We start from the raw sequence: 18,063 nt of genomic DNA, 5'->3' as shown, positions 1-18,063 counted from the left end.
TTTTCGACATTGTTCAATTAAATATTAGAAAAAATTGAATAATTGACATTAATGGTTCAATATTAACAAAGTTGGTGTTTGTTTCTGCTGATGTTAATAACCCTTCAACTAGGCTGGAGTTTAATATTTTGATATTTCAAATAACAGTGTTGATATTTGATGTCTCCAAGATTAGAGGGACGAATTGTTGTCCTGTTTCTGACTGCTGCATATTTGATCGGGGCGGAGGAGCGGTGTGAGATTTGGGCTCAGGAGAGGCGAGGGCCCACGGACAGCACGGGCCAGCCCACACTGCGATCTATGGATAGTCGGCACATGTGTCCACACTCGGTCCATGCAGCAGAGCTTGGTCTGTGGTCGCCTTGGGTAATCCTTGCCTCTGGACCAAGACCTAGCTCTGTCAAGCCCGTGTGGTGGCAGGTGTGCAACGGTCACCCCACGTTAAAACAATCCACGAACAGACATCTTCCACATTTCACGATGTAGTTTGGGACCTAGATTGTCAGGTCCCTCATCGAAACACCTGTTAACTCATCCCTTTTTAGTGTGGAAACAAATCATCCTCGATCCGAGGGACTGCCTAATACTATACTATGAACAAAATGCAGTGTCTCACAGCCCTGTTACATTGGCTGGTTTCTCTGTACAGTTCTGTACACACTCAAACTCTACACAGTGTCTCTCACTCCGTCCCGTTTCCAGCCCTGACGGTGCAGAAAGACCCTCTCAAAGCTGCAGGTTCCGGCTGCTTTCAGTTGAGTTGTGAGAGATTATTAAAGGATCCTGCATCTCCGCCGCGCTTCACAACAGAAGTTCGAAGCCGCAAACAACCCATCGACTAATCGCTCGTCCACAGCTCCACAGTGAGTGAGGCCGGGACTGTCATGTATGCAACCAGCATTGTAACCCATGTATAATCTGACCTAATTTGTACACTGTGAGAACAATGACCACTTGGTGGTGAACTTGTTCGAGACATTCCTAACCTGGACCTTCAGGTATAAAAGGGGAAGCTCCACCCACTTCCATCACTTGAGTGCTAAGAAATAAAAGACAGGTCACAGACTGACCTTCTCTGAAGCATGGGCCTCGTGTGCATTTACACTGTATAGTAAGGACGTATCAATGGCGACGAGAAACTGGGATTTAAACCACACGAGCATGGCCACGAGCAGAACCGACAAGAGGTTCTGTGTTAAGCAATGGTTGGGAGAGAGATTCAACATTGTTAAAGCATCACACAGTTCTCCAGGCAGCCAAGGGCAGTCAGCATGCCCCAATATGTAGCCAAACCCAGAGGGAGAGTTCGACAGAGACAATGGCAAGCTGAATACCGATTCACGTCATTGCAAGGGACAATGCGGCCAGTAATGGGGCCATAAACACCTGTTAATGGTGCACTCAAGGACAATCACGTGGCAGTCAGTGACGATCGACTGGCAAGAGATCTTTTGTTTCCAACAGCAGCTCCTGTTGGAGGCATGGAGGCACACACTCAGCCAGAGTTTGCAGATATGAGCAAAATACATGCAGAAAGTGGAGAAATGAACACTGGGGGAAATCGCTGGAAGCTGAAGTTCAGCGAGTTCATGTGGAGCACGTATAAAGTTCATACACCAGGACGCCACCGATAATGATGAAAGTGCTCCTCAATGGCATCCCAGTATCAGTGGAGCTAGACACTTTGGCCAGCCAGTCCCTGATGGGTATCAAATAGTTCGAAAAGTTGTGGGCGTCCAATGCCAGGAGGCCAAAATTATTGCCGATTGACGCACAGCTACGAACGTACACAAAGGAGATCATTCTGGTGCTAGGCAGCGCCACAGTAGTCGTGACCCACAAGGTCGCTTGCTGTCATGAACTGGTAATGGGGCGATGTCAATGCAATTTCCTCTGTGGAGCGAGTATCATGCTCACAGATCCTGAACAAATTTGACTCATTATTTCAACCTGGCATTGGCACTTTCATGGGGGCCAAGGTAGTGATTCACATGAACCCGGACGCTATTCCAGTACACCACAAGGTCAGGGCAGAGCCGTGCGTGATGCAGGAAACGATAGAAGGCGAATTGGACCGCCTGCTAAGATAAGGCATCATCTGGCCAGACGAATTCAGTGACTGGGCGAGCCCGATTGTGCCGGTGCTCAAGGCGGATAGGTCGGTCAGGATATGTGGTGATTACAAGGCCACCATCAATCGGGTGTCATTCCAAGACCAGTACCCGCTACTGAGAGCGGAGTACCTCTTTGCGATGCTATCCGGTGGCAAACTTTTTTCAAAATTAGTTCTGAACTCAGCTTACATGACCCAGGAGCTGGCGAGTGAGTCGAAGAAGCTGACCACCATCACGACACACAAGGGGTTGTTTGAGTACAACAGATGTCCTTTCGGGATTCGTCGGTTGCCGCGATCTTACAATGAAATATGGAAAGCCTCCTCAAGTCGATTCGAGGGACGGTGATTTTTCAAGACGACATCCTCATCACGGGTTACGATACTGAAGAACACCTCCACAACCTGGAGGAGGTGCTACGCAGACTGGACCGGATAGGACTGCGACTGAAAAAGGCGAAGTGCGTCTTCATAGCTCCAGAGGCAGAATTCCTGGGGAGAAGGTTAGCAGCAGACGGGATCAGCTCTACTGCCTCCAAAACGGAAGCGATCCAGAGAGCACCCAGACCCCGTAACACGACGGAGCTGCATTCGTTCCTGGGGCTAATGAACTATTTTGGTAACTTTCTTCCCAAATTCAGCAAGCTGCTAGAGCCGCTAAACGTGCTCCTACGCAAAGGTCACGAATGTGTCTGGGGGGACAGCCAGGAAAGGACTTTTAATAGAGCTCGCAATTTGTTATGTTCCAACACTCTGTTAACGCTATATGACCCATGTAAGAAACTTGTGTTAACGTGCAATGCGTCGTCCGATTGTGTCGGGTGTGTGTTGCAGCATGTCAATGCCAAGTGTCAGTTACAGCCGGTTGATTAGGCCTCCAGAAGTCTGTCCCAGGCAGAAAGGGGCTACGGGATGGTAGAAAAGGAGGCGCTCGCATGTGTATATGCAGTAAAGAAAATGCACCAATTCCTGTTTGGCAGGAAATTTCAGCTGGAGACAGATCACAAACCCCGTACGTCCCTTTTGGCAGACAATAAGGCCATACATGCAAATGCATCGGCCCGCATACAGAGGTGGGCACTCACTTTAGCCGCCTATGACTGCACAATTCGGCACAGACCGGGCACCGAAAACTGCGCCGATGCACTCAGCAGGCTCCCACTCGCCACCACTGAGGGGGCTACCGAGCATGGTGCTGAGATGGTCATGTCTGTTGAAGCTTTCGGAAGTGAAGGCTCACCAGTGACAGCCCGTCAGATTAAAGTCTGGACAAATAGAGACCCGCTATTGTCTCCAGGCAAGAAATGTGTCCTGAATGGGGACTGGGCAGCCACGTACAGGGCATGTCGTGAGGAAGTTAAACTATTTCACAGGCGCAGGGATGAACTCTCGATTCAGGCCGATTGCCTACTGTGGGGAAACCGCGTAGAAACCAGATGGGCAGAGAGGTGTTCATCAGAGAACTCCACAATGAGCACCCGGGCATTGTCATGAGGAAGGCAATTGCCAAGTCACACATTTGGTGCACAGGGAAAGACGCAGATCTGGAACTTTGCGTTCGCAGGTGCAACACGTTTGCCCAGCTGGGTAATGTGCCCAGGGAAGCCCCCACTAGCCCATGGTCCTGGCCCACCAAGCCTTGGGCACGCATCCATGAGGACTACGCAGGTCCTTTAAAAAATATTTTTTTGGTTGTAGTAGACGCCTGCTCCATAAGAAACATAAGAAACAAAGGAATTAGGAACAGGAGTAGACCATCTACCCCCTCGAGCCTGCTCCGCCATTCAACAAGATCATGGCTGATCTGGCCGTGGACTCAGCTCCACTTACCCACCCGCACCCCGTAACCCTTATTTCCCTTAGTGGTTTAACATCTATCTATCTGTGACTTGAATACATTCAATGATCTCGCCTCAACTGCTTCCTTGGGCAGATAATCCCACAGATTCACAAACCTCTGGGAGAAGAAATTGCTTCTCAACTCGGTTTTAAATTGGCTCCCCCGTATTTTGAGGCTGTGCCCCCTAGTTCTAGTCTCCCCTAAGAGTGGAAACAACATCCCTGCCTCTATCTTGTCTATCCCTTTCATTATTTTAAATGTTTCTATGAGATTACTCCTCATCCTTCTGAACTCCACCGAGTAAAGACCCAGTCTCCTCAATCTATCATCATAAGGTAACCCCCTCATCTGCGGAATCAGCCGAGTGAATCATCTCTGTATCCCCTCCAAAGCCTGTATATCCTTCCTTAAGTAAGGTGACTAAAACTGCACGCAGTACTCCAGGTGCGACCTCACCAATACCCTATACAGTTGCAGCAGGACGTCCCTGCTTTTGTACTCCATCCCTCTCGCAATGAAGGCGAACATTCCATTCACCTTCCTGATTACCTGCTGCACCTGCAAACTAACTTTTGGGGATTCATGCACAAGGACTCAAAAGAATTTCATTTCTCAAAAGAGTTTCATGCACAAGGACCCCCAGGTCCTTCTGCACCGCAGCATGTTGTAATTTCTCTCTATTCAAATAATATTCCCTTTTACTGTTTTTTTTCCCAAGGTTGATGACCTCACACTTTCCGATATTGGATTTCATCTGCCAAACCTTAGCCCATTCGCTTAACCTATACAAATCTCTTTGCAGCCTCTCTGTGTGCTCTAAACAATCCGCTTTCCCACTAATCTTTGTGTCATCTGCAAATTCTTTTACACTACACTCTGTCACCTCTTCCAGGTCATCTATGTATATTGCAAACAGTTGTGGTCCCAGCACCGATCCCTGTGGCACACCACTAACCACGGATTTCCAAACTGAAAAGCACCCATTTATCCCGACTCTCTGCTTTCTGTTCGCCAGCCAAATCTCGATCCATGCTAATACATATCCTCTGACTCCGCGTACCTCTATCTTCGGAAGTAACCTTTTGTGTGATACCTTATCGAATGCCTTTTGGAAATCTAAATACACCACATCCATCGTACACCTCTATCCACCATGCTCGTTATACCCTCAAAGAATTCCAGTATATTAGTTAAACATGATTTCCCCTTCATGAATCCATGCTGTGTCTGCTTGATTGCACTAGGCCTATCTAGATGTCCCGCTATTTCTTCCTTAATGATAGTTTCAAACATTTTCCCACCTGCAGATGTTAAACTAACCGGACTATTGTTACCTGCATTTTGTCTGCCCTCTTTTGTAAACATAGGCGTTACATTAGCTGCTTTCCAATCCGCTGGTACCTCCCCAGAGTCCAGAGAATTTTGGAAGATTATAACGAATGCATCTGTTATAACTTCCGCCACCACTTTTAATACCCTGGGATGCATTTCCTCAGGACCAGGGAACTTGTCTACCTTGAGTCCCATTAGCCTGTCCAGCACTACCCGCCTAGTGATAGTGATTGTCTCAAGTTCCTCCCTTCCCACATTCCTGTGACCAGCAATTTCTGGCACAGTTTTTGTTTCTTCCACTGTGAAGACCGAAGCAAAATAATTGTTTAAGATCTCAGTCATTCCCATTATTAAATCCCCCTTCTCATCTTCTGAGGGACCAACATTTACTTTAGTCACTCTTTGCCGTTTTTATATCGGTAAAAGCTTTTACTATCTGTTTTTATGTTTTGCGCAATTTTAATTTCGTAATCTATCTTTCCTTTCCTTATTGCTTTCTTAGTCATTGTTTGCAATCGTTTAAAATTTTCCCAATCTTCTTGTTTCCCACTAACCTTGGCCACCTTATACGCATTGGTTTTTAATTTGATACTCTCCTTTATTTCCTTGGTTATCCACAGCAAGTTATCCCTTCTCTTACTGCCCTTCTTTTTCACTGGAATATATTTTTGTTGTGCACTATGAAAGAGCTCCTTAAAAGTCCTCTGCTGTACCTCAATTGTGCCACCGTTTATTCTGTGTTCCCAGTCTACTTTAACCAACTCTGCCCTCATCCCACTGTAGTCCCCTTTGTTTAAGCATTGTATGCTCGTTTGAAACATTACTTCCTCACCCTCAATCTATATTACGAATTCAACCATACTGTGATCACTCCTTCTGAGAGGATCTTTTACCAGGAGATCGTTCATTATTCCTGTCTCATTGCACAGGACCAGATCTAAGATAGCTTGCTCCCTTGTAGGTTCTGTAACATATTGTTCTCAGAAACAATCCTGTATGCATTCTATGAATTCCTTTTCCAGGCTATCCCGTGCGATTTGATTTGACCAATCAATATGTAGATTAAAATCCACCATGATTAATGCCGTTCCTTTTTCACATGCCTCCATTATTCCCTTGATTATTGCCCACCCCACCGTAAGTTTTTATTTGGGCGCCTAGAAACTACGCCCACCAGTGACTTTTTCCCCTTACTATCTCTAATCTCCACCCACAGTGATTCAACAATTTGTTCATTAGAGCCAATATCATCTCTCACAACTGCCCTGATGTCATCCTTTATTAACAGAGCTACGCCACTTCCTTTCCCTTCATGTCTATCTTTCCGAATTGTCAGCTACCCCTGTATGTTTAATTCCCAGTCTTTGCCACCCTGCAACCACGTTTCTGGAATGGCCACCAATTCAATCCCATTTGTCATGATTTGTGCCGTCAACTCATTTACTTTATTTTGAATGCTGCGTGCGTTTAGGTAAAGTATTTAATACTAGTATTTAATCTATGATTTTTAGTTTTGACCCCTCCTGCAGCCCCTTTATATTCATATATATTGTACCTTCCTATTACCTTGTGGTTTACACTTACCCCAGTGCTACTCTGCTCTGTTGCCTCCTGCCTTTTGCATTCTTTCTTGGGGTCCTTTTTACCTGCGCTCTCACCCACTCTAACTAGCTCAGAGCCCTCTCCGGCGTTCTGTATATTCCTCGCATTGAGGCACCGAGCTTTCAGGCTTGCCTTTTAAATTCCACTTTGACCCTTTAGAATATTGATGTACAGTGGCCATTTTTGGTTTTTGCCTTGGGTTTCTCTGCCCTCCACTTTTACTCATCTCCTTTCTGTCTTTTGTATCTGTCTCCATTTTGTTTCCCTCTGTCTCCCTGCATTGGTTCCCATCCCCCTGCCATATTAGTTTAACTCCTCCCCAACACCACTAGCAAACACTCCCCCCTAAGGACTTTGGTTCAGGACCTGCCTAGGTACAGACCGTCTGGTTTGTACTGGTCCGACCTCCCCCAGAACCGGTTCCAATGCCACAGGAATTTGAATCCCTTCCTGCTGCACCACTGCTCAAGCCACGGATTCATCTGAGCTATCCTGCGATTCCGACTCTGACTAGCACGTGGCATTGGTAGCAATCCCGAGATTACTACTTTTGAGGTCCTACTTTTTAATTCAGGTTCTAGCTCCTTAAATTCATCTCGTAGGACCTCATCAATTTTTTTACCTAAATCTTTGATACCAATGTGCACCACGACAACTGGCTGATCTCCCTCCCTTTTCAGAATGTCCTGCACCCGCTCCGAGACATCCTTGACCCTTGCACCAGGGAGGCAACATAACAACCTGGAGTCTCGGTTGCGGCCGAAGAAACGCCTATCTATTCCCCTTTAAATCGAATCCCCTATCACTATCGCTGTCCCACTCTTTTTCCTGCTCTTCTGTGCAGCAGAGCCAGCCACAGTGCCATGAACTTGGCTGCTGCTGCACTCCCCTGATGAGTCATCCCCCTCAAAAGTACTCAATGTGAGGCCAACGTGATATCCGCTAAACTGCAGCCCATCAAAGGGCGAGAAACCACTGAATATAAAGGATGAGCTCAAAAATATCAGGGGCAGTGCAGACTGGTCAATGTCAAACCCTCCTTTCTTATTCAGCAGTGGCATGAATGGGAGTAAGACGCCACAAAATTTGATTAAAGACACAAATACAAGCAACACTTGCAAATCTTTTCAGTGTAAAATTCTTTCACTTTATTTGAAATGCTACAGCGTTGAATCTGAAAATACGCATGTTGGGATTTTATCTTCACGAGTGATTTTATTTTGTGTGCACGATAGGAAAAACCGGTTCTGCTAAATTTGATAAAAGTTGCCCCAGATCCCTGAAGACTTTGAACCAGAAAGCTAAAATACAGTGAGTAAAATGCGATATGGCTTTCGAGTTAAGATGTAAAGCACAGGCCAAATGATTGAAGTATGGAGTGTCCCTGAGTTAGCATTTGTTTGATTGTGAAAATGAAGGTGAGGGGTTAATTAATGATGGTTTCCCGTGAAAGCAAGAGAAAAGTTCAAGAAGAAACCATACGGTGCCTGTCAGGTGAGCGCTGCTTGTGATAGCTGGTGGGAATGGGCCGAGATTTTAAAGCCCACTGTATTACAGAACCTTCATAGAGACGAACATCTCCAGCGCACTGTGTAGGTCTCATGGTGCAATGGTAGCGTGTCTGACTCCAAATCCGAAGGTTGCATGTTCCAATCACGTCGTGGTCACTCTTCTTTCCGATATTGTTCTTCCAGATTTAATATTTCCTTTGCTGTTTGGCAATAACCAGACCCTTGCTCCAAGGGCTGTTTCATTGTTTCCAAAGTGTCAGGCAGAGAATTTTTTTTATTTAAAAAAATACTTTGTCCAAACCAGGTTCCCTGATGGTCTAGTGGTTGGGATTTAGTGCTTTCAACGCCATGGCACGGGTTCGATTCCCGGTCAGGGAAATTGTACTTTTAATTCAAAACCTTATAAAAAAATAGTTCATCTATTTTACACATCTTTATGCATCTCCTGTGTAAAAAAAAATGAAGCTTTGATTTAAACATCATTAATTAATACATAAAATTCTATTGTCATGTGATATATTTTGCTCTGAGCATATGAGGAACTTTTCTCCCGATCCCATTGGGTTTAATTCAGGTAATCTGGTGCTGAAAGTGGAGATGTTTCCGCAGTGTACCGCAAATCATAGACACCATCAGAGGCAGTCTCTCGGGATCGAGGAGGACTTGCTTCCATCCCAAAGTGAGACCTTTGATGGCTGAACATTCCGATACGAGAGCCACAGACCCTGTTACAGGTGGGACAGACATACGTCGAGGGAAGGGGTCGGTGGGACTGGTTTGCCGTGTGCTCCTTCCGCTGCCTGCGCTTGGTCTCTTCATGCTCCTTGCGTCTAGAGTCAAAGAGCTCAACGCCATCCCAGAAGGACTTTCTCCACATCGGGCGGTCTGCCGCCAGGGCCTCCCAGGTATCAGTGGTGATGTCGCACTTTACCAGGGAGGCTTTGAGGGTGTCCTTATAACGTTTCCCGTGTCCTCCTTTGGCTCGTTTACCCTGAAAGGAGCTCCGCATAAAGATGTAAACATAAACACGTAAGGATGAGGGGCCGGAGTTGGCCATTCGGCCCCTCCAACCTGGTCCACCATTCAAGAAGATCCTGGCAGTTCTTCAACAGCAAGTTTAAACATCTGGGGCGGAGCCAACAGGCGCTTGGCTGCAATGAGTGATAAAAAACGGCTTTGAATGGAAGCCTGGCTAGCTCAGTCGGTAGAGCATGAGACTCCTAATCTCAGGGTCGTGGGTTCGAGACCAACGTTGGGCGATTTCTTTTCATTTAATGTTGCTTTCATGGAAAACCTCTGACCGAAACGGCACAAAACAAAAATGTTGCTTTCAAAGTCATTAAACTCCGAAATTTCCATGCCCCGCGAATCTCCAAAATCAGATGCCTCTAGTTTTGGCGACTCAATCCATGTCCCTTTGCAATGTTGTGCTCCCAGCCACACTATAAAATGTGCCACTAACTGATCGAATCATGGAATGGTTGCAGCACGGAAGACCATTCGGCCCATCGAGCCCCTGCCGACCCTCAGCGTGTCCCACTCCCCGCCCTTTCCCCGTAGCCCTGCAATTGTTTTTCCTTCAGACACTTATCCAACTCCCGTCTGAAAGATAAGATTGAGTCTGCCTCCACCGCCCTTTCAAGCCGTGCATTCCAGATCCTAACCACTCGCTGCTAAATGGGCATCTCGTGTTCCTATGTATGAAGTCTGGGAAACACGAGATCAATTCCTGCCACGCTCACAGCCTTCCGAAATATAGCACCGTCATTCTCTTCTCGTAAAACCAGCTCCTGAAGAATCGGCCAGCTGTGTAGGTTAAAGCTCTGGTTATATTCCTAAGGTTGCTTTAGACGCAGTGTTTCTGTAGTGTAGTGGTTATCATATTCACCTCACACGTGAAAGGTGCCCGGGTGGAAATTGTATTTTGGAGAATACTTTTGCTGTGAAAGAAATTGAACAAAAGTCGCCCCAATTTCCTTGTCGCATGAGCACTGAACATTTTAAACCAGTCTCCAACATACAGAGTGAGTAAAGTCAGATAGGGGAGAAAACTTCATCAATGATTCAAAATCCTTAAATAATTAAAATTCAGTTATTGAAGTTTCCACTGTCCCTCAGTAACAATTCTACAAAACAACGCTGTCGGTTAATGAATGGGGCATAAAACAAATAATCTTCACCCTTCCCCATCCCCCGGCACACAGTTTAATTAGTTGCATGTCATTATTTTAAAGATTTTGAATGGAAGAATTATTTTCTGAATTCGTACTCCCTCTGTGAGCGCCGCATCACGAAACGAGCAGGAAACACATTAAAGAGTTTACCACAATTGCTGACATTTCTTTGCTTTTTTCTTGTGTTTTTTCAGCTCTTCGTCCTTTTCAGCTCCTGACTGCGGATATTGCTGTGATTAAACCTGAACACAATGCAATGTCTGTCTCACTGTTTCCCCGGTGTCAGGCAGAGATACGCCTGCTGCCCTCATTTATTGCATGTGACAGGACACAAAAGTTCAAAATCAACCTGCAGGTGGCCACACACAGCACTGAATAGTCAGGATGGCCGAGCAGTATGCGGTGCTCTGTTTAGATCACTGTCTCCTCTGGAAATATTATTTTTGCACCAAAAACTAATGTGCGATAAAATGGAACAAGAGCAGTCCGGGGTGCATTGTCACATGATGTAAGCTACCTCGGATCCGGACCAAAGCTCACCGGACACCGTGCACAAGCTCAGGAAAACAACGGGGGAGAGGATATCCCGGCCACTGGGCCTTCCAGTCACACTGAACAAGTGCCCGGTCTGAAACTTTCCAGAGTAATAACTTGTAACTGGAGCTTCTAACAGTCCGGATGGCCAAGCGGTCTAAGGTGCTGTGTTCAGGTCACAGTCTCCTCTGGAAATGTGGGGCCAAATCCCACTCCTGACATTCAGTGTTTTTAATTACAAACTCATTTGTTTGGACACCACTCTCAAGTGCTTTGGGACATCCATCGAACTTCATAAAATGACCCCACTTCAATTGCAAACAATGATATCAAAGTTATTTCTCAAACCGGGAATTGATCCTGGGTGGCTGTAACGAAAGGAATGGTTTTGTGAAGCATTGAAATGTGCCATATAAATATCTCGCACTGCTCATTTAAAAACACGGTTATAATTTGTTTCATTGCAAAAGAAGGCAGGCTCGAAGGGCCAAATGGCCGACTCCTGCTCCTGGTTCTTGTGTTCTTATACAGATCACAGAACATATGATCAAATGATCAACTCTCCCTCAGTTCGAATTTTGTTCATTGTGCAAAAGAAGATTATGGGTTCATTAATGATGTTTTCCTGTGAAAGCACCATAAAGGTTTAAGGACAATAATTCACCCAACATGGGGCTCAAACCCACGACCCGGAGATTAAAAGCCTAATACTCTACCGACTGAACTAGCCGGGCCTGCTTAAGGTGCATCTTCCTGTCGCTGATTGCTGCCAGGCGCCTGTTGGTATCGCCCCGTGGCCTTATCTCGAGCTTTATCTCGAGCTTCAAACCACCATACCGGTTCTCATGAATTTCAAGGCTTGTACGGAGATCAATCATCAAAAGCCGTGTCATTAACCACAGCTGCGCCGTCAATTTTCTGATCGCAAAGTGCTTTCAGTCCTTGTCAATATCTCTTGTCTATTTGCCGGTGTTACCGGATTCTGTCGGTCTCTCTGGCTCTTTAATCTGTCTGTGGTCACCTGCATGTTGATTCTCGATGAATGCCTGTATTTGCGTCTTCTACAACAATAGAAAATGTTTCTTATATATTTCTTACGTTCTCTCCAATGCCTTGATATCCTTCCTAAATTGTGGTGCTCAGAACTGTCAACAGTTCTCCAACTGAGGCCTAAACCGGGATTGAAAAGGTTTGGTATAACTTCTTCGCTGGTGTCCTCTATTTCACTTCATATAAAGCCAAGGGCCCTGTATTCTTTTTAAACAACTTAGTAACTTATCCACCCAGCTTAAAAGATTTCTGTGTGTAAATCACTCAATCCTTCTGCTTCTCTTTTAACACAATACCATTTAATTTATGTTTTCTCATATCACCTCCCTTTGTTTCCCAGACCTTACACACAGGTACAGGAGGAGGCCCATTCAGCCCCTCGAGCCTGATACACAGGAACAGGAGGAGGCCCATTTAGCCCCTCGAGCCTGTAACACAGGAACAGGAGGAGGCCATTCAGCCGCTCAAGCATTTTACACAGGAACAGGAGGAGGCCATTCAGCCCCTCGAGCCGGTTCCGCCATTCAATGAGATCATGGCTGATCTGTTAGCAAACTCCATATACCCGCCTTTGTACAATCTTCCTTAATACCTTTGATCAAAATGCGATGGAAAATGAACAACTGACCTAGCACGAACTGCCCTTTGCAGAAGGGTGTTCCAAACCTCTCCCACCATGTGTGTGTTGGAATGTTTCCGAATTTCACACCTGAAACGCCTGTCTCTAATGTTTAGATTATGGCCCCTATTCTGGGGCTCACCAACCAGCGGGAATCATTTCTCTCTATCTACTATATCTCTTCCCTTATTATCTTTGAAAATGTTGATCAAATCAATGCTCGATCCTCTAATTTACAGTGGGTGTAATCTCATATCTTAATTTAAACCTTGGAATCCAGGTATCATTCTGGGAAACCGACACAGTGCTCCCTCCAACGCCAATATAGCCTTCCGAAGGCAAGGCCAGTGAAAACTGAATCAAGGGATGGGTCTTACTAGATTTAATCTGATGGTTTCTAGCAGGCATTTGGTAAGGTCCGACACATCATCATCATCATCATCATCGGCGAGTCCTCGAACGAGGAAGGCTTACTTCCACATGGGTTCACAGGTGTTTCAATGAAGGACCCGATGTTCCAGTTCTGAACTCCAATCAAAGGGTGGAAGATGCCTGTGGGTGGATTGTTTTAACGTGGTGTGACCGTTGGACACCAGCCACCACACGGGCTTGACAGAGCGAGGTCTTGGTCCAGTGGCAAGGGTTAACCAGGACAGCTGGAGTCCTGCTCTGCTGCACGTTATCAAAACACAGGTCGCTGTTTTGTGCGTGGGCAGGCTGGAACATCGGCGGGACCCAGGTACAGCGGAGGAGCGGGAAGGTCAGTGTGGAGGAATGGTGAGAGGTCGTGGTGGAGGAGCGGTGAGAGATCGTGGTGGAGGAACGGTGAGAGGTCGTGTTGGAGGAACGGCGAGAGATCGTGGTGGAGGAACGGTGTGAGATCGTGGCGGAGGAGTGACGAGAGATCGTGGTGGACGAACTGTGAGAGATCGTGGTGGAGGAGCGGTGAGAGATTGTGGCGGAAGTGCGCGAAGGTTAAATACAAGGGATGTTGGCAGAAATCAAAGTTGAGGCAACGAATGTGTTGTGTATCTGTAAAGCATGCACTCCCATGTTCCACCATCAGTGAGCTCATCCCCTGAAGTCCCAAGGGATCACAACACCCCTTGGGAGGACTGTATTTAAGCCGGCCCCTAAGGCCAGTTTCTCACTCTAGAGTGTCTTATTAAAGACTGAGGTCACTGTTACTTTAACGTCCCTGTGTGCAGCCTCATCTGTGTTAGGAACACAATAACTGGCGTCGACAATACGTATCCAACACAAAGATGCAGCAAACTGTGGGCATCCTGGAGAAGTTCTCGGACGGTGAGGACTGGGAAGTTTATGTCGAACGGCTAGACCAGTACTTTGCAGCCAACGAGCTGGACGGAGAAGGAAGTGCTGCAAAAAAGGAGAGTGCTCCTCCTCACAGTCTGTGGGGCTCAGACCTACAGCCTCATGAAGAATGTTCTGGCTCTGGTGAAACCCAGAAGTACGTCGTATGAGGAGGTGAGTGCACTGGTTCGCGACCATCTTTACCCGAGAGAGAGCGTGCTATGGCGAGGTATCGGTTCTATACGTGCCAGCGAACTGAAGATCAGGAAGTGGCGAGCTACCTCGCCGAGCTAAGGCGACTTGCAGGATAATGTGAGTTTGATGGCTACCTGGAGCAAATGCTCAGAGACTTTTTTGTACTGGGCATTGGCCACGAGACCATCCTACGAAAACCTTTGGCTGTAGAGACACCGATCGTCAGTAAGGCCATTGCGATAACAGAGGTATTTATGTCCATTAGTGAAAACACCAAACAAATATCTCAGCACACAAGTGCGAGCAATGTTCATAAATGAACTGGAACTGTGTTTGTGAGCAGAAATGTACAGGGCAGAACCCACGAATCTGCAACTGCCAGCAGGCCTCAGGTGACCCAGATGACGCAGAGTCCCCAACAAAGGATGAGTGCAAGGCAATTCACACCTTGTTGGTGTTGTGCAGGCTTCCATTCAGCCTATTCATGCCGCTTCAAAGGGTATGTTTGCAAGAGCTGTGGAACAATGGCGCATTTCCAACGAGCTTGCGAATGAGCTGAAAGCTCTGTAAAACCTGCTAACCACCATGTGGCAGAGGAAGATCGGTCCATGGTGGATCAAAGCAATTTCGAGCCTCAGAGAGAGGAGGCAGATGCTGAAGTACACGGGGTGCACACATTTTCGACGAAATGTCCACCGAAAACGCTAAATGTAAAATTGAATGGCTTACCCCTAACCATGGAACTGGACACTGGCGCTAGCCAGTCCATCGTGAGTAAAAAGATGTTTGAGAGACTGTGGTGCAACAACGCATTCAGACCAGCCCGAAGCCCCATCCACACAAAACTGAGAGTGTGCACCAAAGAGCTTATCACTGTCCTGGGCAGCGCCATGGTCAAGGTCACCTACGAGGGCACGGTGCACGAACTGCCACTCGGGATTGTCGCGGGCGATGGCCCAACACTACTTGGAAGGAGCTGGCTGGGCAAAATCCGCTGGAACTGGAATACCATCCGAACGCTATCACATGTCGATGAGGCATTATGTACCCAGTTTCTGAACAAATTTCCTTCCCTTTCTGAGCCAGGCATTGGAAACCTTTCCGGTGCGAAGGTGCGGATCCACTTGGTCCCAGAGGCACGACCCATTCACCACAAGGCGCGAGCGGTACCTCATATGATGAGGAGAGAGTGGAAATCGAGCTGGACAGGCTGAAACGCGAGGACATCATCTCCCTAGTGGAATTCAGCGAGTGGGCCAGCCCGATTGTTGCAGTACTCAAAAGTGATGGCACGGTCAGGGTTTGTGGCGATTATAAAGTAACTATTAATCGTTTCTCGCCACAAGACCAATACCCGCTACCTAAGACAGACGACCTATTTGGCGCGCTGGCAGGAGGCAAGGCGGTCTCCAAGCTTGAGCTGACTTCGGCCGACATGACGCAGGAGCTGGAGGAGTCTTTGAAGGGCCTCACCTGCATCAACATACAAAAGGGACTGTTCAGCGACAACAGATGCCCGTTTGCAATTCGGTCGTCTGCAGCGATCTTCCAGAGAAACATGGAGAACGTACTCAAGTCGGTACCACACACGGTGGTCTTTCAGGAGGACATATTGGTTATGGGTCTGGACACCGTCGAACACATACAAAACCTGGAGGAGATCCTCCAGCGACTAGCTCGCGTAGGGCTGCGGCTGAAGAGGTCGAAATGCGTCTTCATGGCAACAGAAGTGGAGATTTTCGGGAGAAAGATCACGGCGGACGGCATTCGACCCACAGACGCCAAGACAGAGGCTATCATGAACGCGCCCAGGCCACAGAACGTCACGGAGCTGCGGTCATTCCTGGGACTCCCCAACTATTTTGGTAACTTCCTACAGGAGTTAAGCACCTTTTAGAGCCGCTACATGTGTTATTGCACAAAGGTGAGAACTGGGTATGGGGAAAAAAAACAAGTAATTGCTTTTGACAAAGCCAGCAACATTTTATGCTCCAACAAGCTGCTTGCATTGTATAACCCATGTAAAAGACTTGTGCTAGCATGTGACGCGTCGTCGTACGGAGTCGGGTGTGTATTACAACAAGCTAAAATTGTAGGGAAGTTGCAACCTGTAGCCTATGCTTCCAGGAGCTTGTCTAAGGACAAGAGGGCCTACAGCATGATTGAGAAAGAGGCATTAGCGTGTGTGTTCGGGATAAAGAAAATGCATCAGTTCCTGTTTGGCCTCAAATTTCAGCTGGAAACCGATCACATGCCCCTCACATGCCTGTTCGCTGAAAACAAGGGGATAAATACTAATGCCTCAGTCCGCATACAAAGGTGGGCACTCACGTTCTCAGCGTATAACTGGACCATCCGTCACAGGCCAGGCACTGAGAACTGTGCGGATGCTCTGTCGGCTACCATTGCCCACCACGGGGGTGGAAATGGCGCAACCTGCAAACTTGTTGATGGTGGCGCAGCCCTCTGACTTGTTGATGGTCATGGAAGCATTTGAAAATGGTAAATCACCTGTCACGGCCCGCCAGATTAGGACATGGACCAGCCAAGATCCTCTGCTGTCCCTAATAACAAACTGTGTATTGCATGGAAGCTGGGCCAGCATCCCCGTTGAAATACAAGAGCCAATCAAGCCGTTCCAGCGGCGAAAGGACGAGCTGTCCAGTCAAGCAGACTGCCTGTTGTGGGGTAACCGCGTAGTGCTACGAAAAAAGGGCAGGGAGACGTTCATCTCGGATCTCCACAGCACACACCCGTGTATAGTAATAATGAAAGCGTTAGCGAGATACCACATGTGCTGACCCAGTATCGACTCTGACTTAGAGTCCTGTCTACGGCAATGCAGTGTATGTGCTCAGTTGAGCAACGCGTCCAGAGAGGCACCGCTAAGTTTGTGGTCCTGGCCCTCCAGAGCAGGGTCGAGGATCCATGTCAACTATGCAGGCCCATTTCTTGGTAAAATGTTCCTGGTGGTGGTGGATGCTTTTTCGAAATTGATTGAATGAGAAATAACGTCGGGAAGCACCGCCACCGCCACCATTGAAAGCCTGAGGGCCATGTTTGCCACCCACGGCCTGCCTGACATACTGGTCAGTGACAACGGGCCTTGTTTCACCAGTGCCAAATTTAAATAATTCATGACCCGCAATGGGATCAAACATATCACCTCGACCCCGTTTAAACCAGCCTCCAATGGGCAGGCAGAGCGGGCAGTAAAAACAATCAAACAGAGCCTCAAACGAGTCACAGAAGTCTCACTCCTAGCCCCCCTGTCCCGATTACTGCTCAGCTATAGCACGAGACCCCACTCGCTCACAGGGGTGCCCCCGGCTGAGCTACTCATGAAAAGGACACTTAAAAGCAGACTCTCGCTGGTCCACCCCAACCTGCATGATCAGATAGAGAGCAGGCGTCAGCAACAAAATGTAAATGATGGTCGCGCCACTGTGTCACGGGAAATTGATCTGAATAACCCTGTGTGTGTGCTAAACTATGGAAATGGTCCCAAGTGGATCGCGGGCACGGTGATAGCTAAAGAAGGGAGTCGGGTGTTTGTCGTCAAACTAGACAATGGACAAATTTGCAGAAAGCACATGGACCAAACAAGGCTGCGGTTCACAGACTGCCCTGAACAACCCACAGCAGACACCACCTTTTTCGAACACGCAACACACACCCAAAGGATCAACGACACCACCACGGATCGGAAATCGAACCCATCACATCCAACAGACCAGCAAGGCCAAACTTACCCAGCAGCACTGTCGGGCCAACAACAC

The 18,063-nt window shown here is 47.4% G+C and overlaps 2 non-coding genes across 2 annotated transcripts; both read left to right on the top strand.

Moving 5' to 3' along the window:
* Positions 1 to 8,704: 8,704 nt before the first annotated feature.
* Positions 8,705 to 8,776, top strand: trnae-uuc (transfer RNA glutamic acid (anticodon UUC)). Its single transcript has one exon. It is a non-coding gene; the product is annotated as a tRNA-Glu (tRNA).
* An 808-nt stretch (positions 8,777 to 9,584) lies between these two features.
* Positions 9,585 to 9,657, top strand: trnar-ccu (transfer RNA arginine (anticodon CCU)). Its single transcript has one exon. It is a non-coding gene; the product is annotated as a tRNA-Arg (tRNA).
* Positions 9,658 to 18,063: the final 8,406 nt, after the last annotated feature.

Source organism: Pristiophorus japonicus, chromosome 25 (genome assembly GCF_044704955.1).
Source record: "Pristiophorus japonicus isolate sPriJap1 chromosome 25, sPriJap1.hap1, whole genome shotgun sequence".
NCBI lineage: Eukaryota > Metazoa > Chordata > Chondrichthyes > Pristiophoridae > Pristiophorus > Pristiophorus japonicus.
This window is presented reverse-complemented; position numbering and strand designations above follow the sequence as displayed.